Genomic DNA, 8,916 nt, shown 5'->3' with positions numbered 1-8,916 from the left:
AGCTGATATCCAGTTCTCTTCCATCTCCAAATATCTGTTGGTGCTCCAGACATTTTCATTCCCGTAAGTTCTAAATATGTTCATATCTTTATAGCCTATTAGTTTTATTTTCGATGCACTCTGAGGTCATAGAAAATTAGAAAAAAACATCCTACTGAGTGATTTTGCAGAACTACCTTCTATTTATAGAGTTACTAATTATTTGGCATTATTGCAGCAAACCAGCCCATGAAATGGATGAAACATCGTGACTGAGTTCCAGCGCTACACAAGGGACCTGCTTCAAACATACCACCATGCCAATCAGATTACTTCTTCCATGTGAGGGTGAAGAGGTGACCCTTCTGGATAAGATGGTGAAGGTTTGCTGCCGTTTTGGTGAACAGTGTGGTAGTAAAACCAGGGGAAAATGAAACTTGCTCCTGTTAAATATTCTTTAGTCTTGTGCTGTATAAATAGCGGTAATTTTTCAGAACATAAATTGAAGTAATTGATAGTAAATAAAGTAACGTTAGTAGTGGGTGATATCGTGTAAATGCTGTCATGATTTTGTGTAAACATTTTGTCCTTTATAAACTATGACATGGATTCTACATTGTAACTGATGTGATGTTCTGTAAGGTGGTTTTAATAAAAAAAAAAAAGAGCAAAACTTAGTTTGTTTCTTTATTCAACTTTTGAACAGTGGTACTCAGTCAGTACATATTCAGTAAATGCAAATTATTTACACGGCAGTGCACTTCAGGCATAAATCTAGACCCTTATATAAAACATTATGGGTCATTCCCACAACCCACAGCTTTACTGTGTTCCAGCAAAGATTCCAATAGCAGTGACAACTCCTCCACAGTAGCAGGTGGGATTTTTCTTTTTTGAGGACGGCTCCTTTTACCTGTCACTACAGATGGTCTGTTTATGTTTTGATTGAGAGCAGTTTTTGGTCAGCTGAAGAGGAGAAGTCCATCTTATGGCCAACCTCTGGCTGTATCTTGGTCATATTACCCAGAAAACCCCAGTATGCAGGTTCATCTGTAACAGTCCTTGTGCCACAGATCTGCACTGTTGCTTCTACATTAAACAGAAGAGCAGCGCCATGGATGCAGGTCTCCAGGACTCCGGCCATACAGGTGCAGTGGGCGGCTTCAACCTTCCCTGTGATGCTCACAATGACCCAATGCTGGTTCATTCAGTCTTTGAGAGTGCAGTACCTGAAACATACAAAGTTAATTTAAAGACAAGGACTCTAATGAGCCAAGGCCGACATAAATTTGTTTTATCTACTTTCAAATCCATTTTATCATAAATGTAACAAAGTATTTAGAAAGTTAGCACATACATGTAATTTTCCATTTTTTTATGTATCCATCTATAGAACGCTGCATGTTATATTCCAAATCTGCCTGTTCTCTTTCAGAAACCTGCCTTCAGAAAATGAACCTAAAGTATGTAATGCAAGGATGTCATCACTTTCAAGATGGAGAAAGCATAAAGTTTGACTTTAGGTGACAATTATGGACACGTAATATGATAAGGAGATTCTGCAGGTCATTAATCAATGTATTATAGTAAAAAATTTATTTTTTGTGACACAGGACACAAACATGGAAGCAAGATATATAATTAGGATTATTTATAATAAATATGAATAAATAATTGCAATTTCTTTAACCATTGAGAATAACTAAATCCTTCAGGACAATGTCACATCAATGCACTGAACTCACTATGGCTACGTTCACACTGCAGGTCTTAATGCTCAATTCCGATTTTTTTTTTTTATTTTTTTATTTAAATCTGATTTTGTGTCTGCTTGTTCACACTACAAATAAAATGTGACAGCAAACGCAGTCCTTTGTGAACCCTCAAAGCGGCCCGCATGCGCAAAAGAAGACGTCACACACAACGCGCTCTGTTTAGACCAAACAGCATTGTTTGACTGATGGCCCTTAATATAAAGACTTGTTTCAGACTTTACGTTGTCCAATTTTGCTTTAAGTTATTTTGTTATTTACATATGGCCTAATAATGATCCTTATTGTTGTTTTAGAGAGGAGCGGTGCTTCAAAGGATAGTTGCAGATTTATGTCAGAATCTGCAGATTATACAGTACAAATAAAATGTTCACGTTATCTTCCCAACAGTTTCACTAACATCTGCACGGGATGCACACGAAGCGCTCATGTGTTCTCAATGTCTTCTCCAGCGCTGATAATTGGCATATGTTTTGTGTCAGTGAGATAAAAGACGGATTTAATGCGTCATGACCATTCAAACAGCAGTTGCTTCCTAAAACATCAGATATGTATCGGATTAAGTACCACATACGAAAGTGACCCAGATCGGATTTGAAAATATCGGATTTGTGCTGTTTTTACACCGTCATACCATGATTGGATATGGGTCGCATACGGTCAAAAAAGTCGGATTTGATGCGTTTTCGCGTGCAGTGTGAACGTAGCCAGAGCCTCCACGTGTTCTCACTCTAATTTGCACCTCATGAATGAATTTATGATTGCACTAATTTGAATGTTCGGGAGGAAATCAAACGCATTTTACTCACAGTGCCCTACAAACGTCACTGCTGTTTAGTTTTCTGTCTTCATTTATGTTGGAAGTGATAGCAGAGTTGTACGTTTGAATTTGTTTCCAAAATCCCTCATTTAGATGGAAGCTAGCGAGCTAACTTCCTGCTAATTTCTAACTCTGTTAAATGTCATATATTCCGTTTCGTTTTCATGGATGCCTGGATGTTAAACTCAATTGTTACACATGGTAGAGCAGAACGCTGATAATTTTATTACAGATGAAAGACTTTAGACAGTTTTTCAACTCTCAGTAATGCCACAGTGATCCTGTGATTTATGGACCTGCAGCAGCGTTTGAGCCCATGCTAGTGACGTCAGACTTAAAGACCGGATAAAGAGTGATATGAACATATCTATAACTTACGGGAATGAAAATGTCTGGAGCACCAACAGATATTTGGAGATGGAAGAGAACTGGATATCAGCTCGTCTCACAGCTGCTATCCAGGCTAGACGCCTTCGTTTGGTAACATCCGATACATGAGCTGCCTCATGTTGCTTCCAGGTGGGGAAAGAATGAAAAGATAAACCATTTTCAACCTTATTCCCTTGCCGGCCGTGCGATCTAACTTTACAACCGACCGCACAGCAAGTACGAACCATAGCTGGTGTTATCCGTGTACTTTCGCTCTTTCGCTAGCGCTTTGTTCGGCCCAGAAATGTGGCGCCTCAACCAAAAACCCTGACCACGCCCCCTCTCATGACATCACGCTTGTGTCACTTCCGGTATTTCAGACAATCCCTTTCCGTCAAGGATTTTTAATTTGTTGTGGGCTTTTTGTAATTTGTTGTGGGCTTTTTGTATTTTGTTGTGGGCTTTTTGTATTTTGTTGTGGGCTTTTTGTAATTTGTTGTGGGCTTTTTGTAATTTGTTGTGGGCTTTTTGTAATTTGTTGTGGGCTTTTTGTATTTTGTTGTGGGCTTTTTGTAATTTGTTGTGGGCTTTTTGTAATTTGTTGTGGGCTTTTTGTATTTTGTTGTGGGCTTTTTGTAATTTGTTGTGGGCTTTTTGTATTTTGTTGTGGGCTTTTTGTAATTTGTTGTGGGCTTTTTGTAATTTGTTGTGGGCTTTTTGTATTTTGTTGTGGGCTTTTTGTAATTTGTTGTGGTTTGTTTTTTATTTGTTGCGGTTTTTTAATTTGTTGCGATTTGCACTTCCCAGCCACCGTAGATATGTGAGTGCCGGGAGTCAAATATTGCTGATGAGGCATTTCTTTTGATTTAAAATAAATTTAGCATGGGAGTCTAAGGAGATCCAGCCTCAGGTGGCAGATGTGGCAAGCAGGTTTCTCCTTGCTTGTTGGTCACAATAGTTGTGACTAACAAGTCCTAAATCATGCCTTGATTTGCAACATGTTTTACTCTGTGGGATCATTTAAAAGCTATCTTTTGAACATAGACATCTAAAGAACTGAAAGTCCTTTTAAAGCAAAGGAGTCGCCTCCTGCTGGATTAACTTTGGGGTTATTTCCATTTAAAAGAATATCTTATATGTATGTATATATGTATGTATGTCCAGTCTTTACATTGTAGATGTATGATTCCTGTCTGGATTAAAAACTGGATGGTGAATTTTGCTCTATTTCTATGTGCCCCCACATTTGTATATACATACATTTCAGAGGCCTGCAGTAACTGTGGTTCTCACACAGTGAAAAAAGTGGTGGATTTTAAAGCACCAGAGGCCAGCATATTTGTGAGTACCAGAGTGCCAAAAATACTGGACTCCCAAAATGCAGCTCAATAGCACCCTGATGACATCATCAGGTTTATTCTTTCCAGCTCTGAAAAGCTCACTTCAGAGCTACAGGAAACATTATCCAAAATCCTGGGCCCCATTGAACTTCATGCATAAAAATCAACGGTGGCATGGTGGTGCATTGGTTAGCACAGCAAGAATTTCATGGGCTCAGATCTTCCTGGGGGCTTTCTGTGAGCAGTTGGCATGTTCTTCCTGTTTCTGTATATTTATTTATTTTTTTGTCTCTGGGTGCACTGATTTCCTTTCACAGCCAAAAGATATCTAAGGTTAACCGGTGAGTCTGAAATGTCTATAGGTATAGATTTGAGAAGGTGACGTGTTGTATGAATGTGGTCTGTGGTGTAAAAGCACTGTGAGCGGTCAGTAAACGCTGAAACTGCTACATAAATACCAGTCTATTTTTTTTAAATGGGGTTTACAATACACAGATGCAATACAGGATTCCAGGATTCCTGCTACATTTCTCTCTCCTACTTTTGTGTCTTTTTGTGTTAGAAACCAATGCAAAATGTATGTTCACTGTATTGTTTGATTGTTAAGCACAGTCTGTCTTTCAGTGTCCCTGTCAAGCCTGTGAGAAGCGCTAAGCTACTTTTTTCTATTTTCTGCATTATGTTGTGCTGCTGTCATCATATGTTCATAATCTTCAGAGAATGGAACGAGGAAGGCGGGGGGAAAACAAAAAGACATACAGCCTCCTCCATGCCCGCCTTTGCCCAGGACATTGTTTCGAGGAGCTAAACCTTGAAGAAACTGAAGACGACAGGAGGACATGCATTTATTTATTTATTCATGCAAGGCTGCTGAGCAGAGCCAAGACATCACAAATAGGGGGAGAAGCTCCCTTTTACCACAAGCACGCTGTACATCGAGTTTAAATTATTCTTTTTCACTTGAGCAGCACAGAAATAATGTGCTTATGAGGCCTGTATAATGAGTTCATGTTTATGAATAAATTGTGCATGAAGTTTGCATGCTCATGAACATTTGGAGCTCACAGAGGAAAGTAAAACATATTTATAGAAAGATATCCATAACTTCTAGACACTTCTTTTATGATACTTGAAAAGGTTATTTTGGGTTTTGTGACATTTCTATGGCAGCATTATTTTAATCAGTTGTTTGTGGTATTGTCAGATATATATTTTTCATAACTTTTCTGTAGGTAGTGCTTTGCAACTCGATTTTTTTTTTTTTTTTTACAATTGTCTTTTTAAGTCAGTTAAGTGGATCTGTGTTACTCTGGGTAGACGGAGTAAACTTAAACACCATCCTTTTGGTGCATTTTTTCCCCTGGACACTGGATGATGGATGTGGTTGAATAGTCAATTTTGCTCTGAAATTCTCCCAGCTGAGAATATTGAGCAAGAATGATCTGAGTGGCTGTCATAACAACAACTGTCCAAGTTCTCAAAGTCTAAGGAAAGGTGCTTCAGTGCTTCCCTTATTACCTCCTTTAGTAAAAGATTTGCTTGTTCCTCCTTTATGAAAGGAAAGACAATAATTCATCTGTTCTCGGAATCAACTGACACAACCCATACATGGCGCACATCATGTAGATGGTAATTGGAAGTGCATTTTCCATTTCATATCAGTGATTGCTGATCCAGGTGCTAAAAACACAGCTGAACTGTGAACAATTTGCTGCTGTAATACAATCTTCTCTCCAGCAGAAAAACCAATATTTTTTTCTCTTCATTTTATAGGTGGTATATTGCCTTTTCTTTAAAAGATGTATTTTTTTCTCAGGGCTTCTCATTAATATAACACTTTGAGGGAACGTAAGATGCACATTTTGTAGTCGATTTTTGTTGTCGAAGTTGTTTGAATGATGCACAGTTTGTATGTTTTCCAAGAAAATATCCGCCACATCATTACACCACCAGAAATATCCTGAACAAGTGACACAAGGCAGGATGGATCCATGCGTTCGTGTTGTCGACGCGACGTTATGACCCTGTCATCTGAAATGTTTTCCAATCTCCTACTGTCCAATTTTAATGAGGCTGTATGAATTGTTTCCTGTGTTTCCTGTTCCTGTGTGGTCTTCTGCTGCTGCAGCCCATCGCATGTTGTGCGTTTAGACAATCTTTCCTGCATGCATTGGCTGTAATAAGAGGTGTAATGATACCATTCAGATATTCAGTTGGAGCCAGGTCTACATGCCTAAATGTTAACGGATAAATCAGATATTTTCATCAAGAGGTTTACCTAACAAACTGGCTAATCAGTGTATATAACTGGTTGTTTTAATTTGTTTCCACTCTATAACAATATTAAGACATTCTCTGTATATATTTTACAGTGATGCTGATGAAGACCCTCAAGCTGAAATGTTTTTCTGTAGCCCTCTGTGCTCTCTTTCTACAGCTTTGTAAAGAATTTTACCCTCTTGCCACTTTCTCTGTCTTTCATTTCTTTTATTTTCTTGTATTTATTAAAAATGTGCGTCACTCTTGCTTTGTGAGAAAAAAAATCTTTTCCTGTGGGCCACCAAGCTTATTCCCATAAAAAGGTCTACAGCATGGCACGTATGTACATATATATATATTTGTAAAATCAAATCAAAGAAAAACAGTAAATGGAAATGCTTTCAGGATATGAGCAGAGGTTTAGCCCCTAGTGCGTAATATTTGTTTTGCATTATGAGGGATGGAAATGTTTATTTATATGAAAATGTCAAAGACGCTATTATGCATCGATGTGTCTTTTCAGAGGTGTAAATTGTGTTGTCACTGGACAGAATATAAGGCTGCATCATCAGATGCTTGTCTGCTGCTATTTTTTTTTCCAGAGGAGCCAAAGGGGATTCTGGGCCTATCAGTCTGTTCTTCTGTCACACACTGTCTATCCCTTCTCGAAGGACTGTACACACACATATACCCCACGCCTCCTCCATATACAGACACACAGAGCCAGCAGAGGGTAGACATCACATCAGCACTGAGGTGGTAAATCGCCCTTCAGAAGCCTTCCTCGAGGGAGTCAGCAGTTCAGCGTTTATCGAACCTCTATCTGATTACTAAAAGGCTGTCCTTGGTTATAAATGAACCCGCAACATGTGTGTGGTATTGGTAATACTGGAGCGTTGGGAATAAAAAAACCATTATGGGTTGAAGTGAATCGGTTTAAGTCAGAGGAGCGGTCAGAGCACAGCTGCCACTTGCCAGTCAGTTCATTACTGTTGTTATTGTAGTGGCAGGATGCGATACCTGTGTGTGAGAGGAGTGGACTGATGCTAGAACAAACTAATGGCTGTGGACTGAAGAGCAGGTGTTCCTAGGCTGAGAGTGGGAAAAAATGGGTTTGAAAAAAAACCCCCAAAACTAGAGAATAGTTCAATGAATACTTGAACTTTGAAAATGTATGCTAAGGTGGGCGAGACAGCATGGAGCCTATTCTGGTGTGCACTTGAAATGACAACTAGCAAGGATGATTGGAAGCAGCATGTTTAAAAAAAGCTGGACCTCCCAGAGGTTGCATAATTCTTTCTTTCCTTACGTTGCCTCGACTATTATTCAGTATGAAAACTACACTCAAATGCATGTGGTCTGAGCATGTTTTCCATGGTTTGGTTAGGCCCCTCGGCTCTAATTAGGAGAAATTTTAATGCTTCAGCATTCAGTGATATTATAGAGAAGAGTGTGCTTCCAGCAGTAGTTTGTGCTCGACCCTTTCCTTTTTCACCTTGGCAATCCCCCCACCCCATCCCACCTGACAAATTGGCACAAAGCCAGGTCTATAAAGAAAAACTTCTCCCAGTTTGATTTAGAACAGGGGTGCCCAATCCCGGTCCTCGAGAGCTACCGTCCTGCAGCTTTTAGATGCATCCTTGTTCCCACACACCTGAATCAAATGAATGGCTTGTTATCAGGCCTTTGCCAAACATGATGGCATGCTGAAGAGATCAAACCATTTGATTCAGCTGTGTTGGAGTAGGGATGCATCTAAAAGCTGCAGGATAGTAGCTCTCGAGGACCGGGATTGGGCACCCCTGATTTAGAAGATCCTAACTGGCCTACACAGAGCCCTGACCTAAAACACCATCCAACAGCTTTGGGATAAATTGGAACTCAGACTGCGAGTCAGACCTTATCACCATCAGTGGCCAGCTTCAGTAATGCCTTTGTGCTGAATAGGAGCCAGTCTTTAAAGCCAGGTTTCAGTATTTTATAGGCCACTGGAGTGGCATACAAATCTATGATTCACAATTTTCTAAGAGTAAATATCACTTTTTAGGTTTTGTTTTTTTTAAGTTTTAAATTAAAAGTACTTTCACGAGTTTTATGTTCTGCTTTGCACACACGTGCTTGCTCATTTTTGGTTCTGTCACCTGTTTTGGTTCAGTTCCTATATATGATGCATGTTTTTGATGTTGTGCTTTGCACTGCTTCAAATCACGCACACAGATTGGGAGCTTTTGAGGAGCAGTGTGGTTTGTCTTTTATTTTGAAAAATGACTGGATTCTTTATACCATTCCCATCTGACTTCCTGCCCTCTGTACGCTTGATGTAGCTTTTGGGGGGGGGGAGGCCCAGTGCTATTTTAAGTGACACAGAGTGTAGAGC

Source organism: Diplotaxodon limnothrissa, linkage group LG9 (assembly GCF_057381915.1).
Source record: "Diplotaxodon limnothrissa isolate DT_005_m linkage group LG9, D_limnothrissa_male_GT1.1, whole genome shotgun sequence".
Lineage (NCBI taxonomy): Eukaryota > Metazoa > Chordata > Actinopteri > Cichliformes > Cichlidae > Diplotaxodon > Diplotaxodon limnothrissa.
This window is presented reverse-complemented; position numbering follows the sequence as displayed.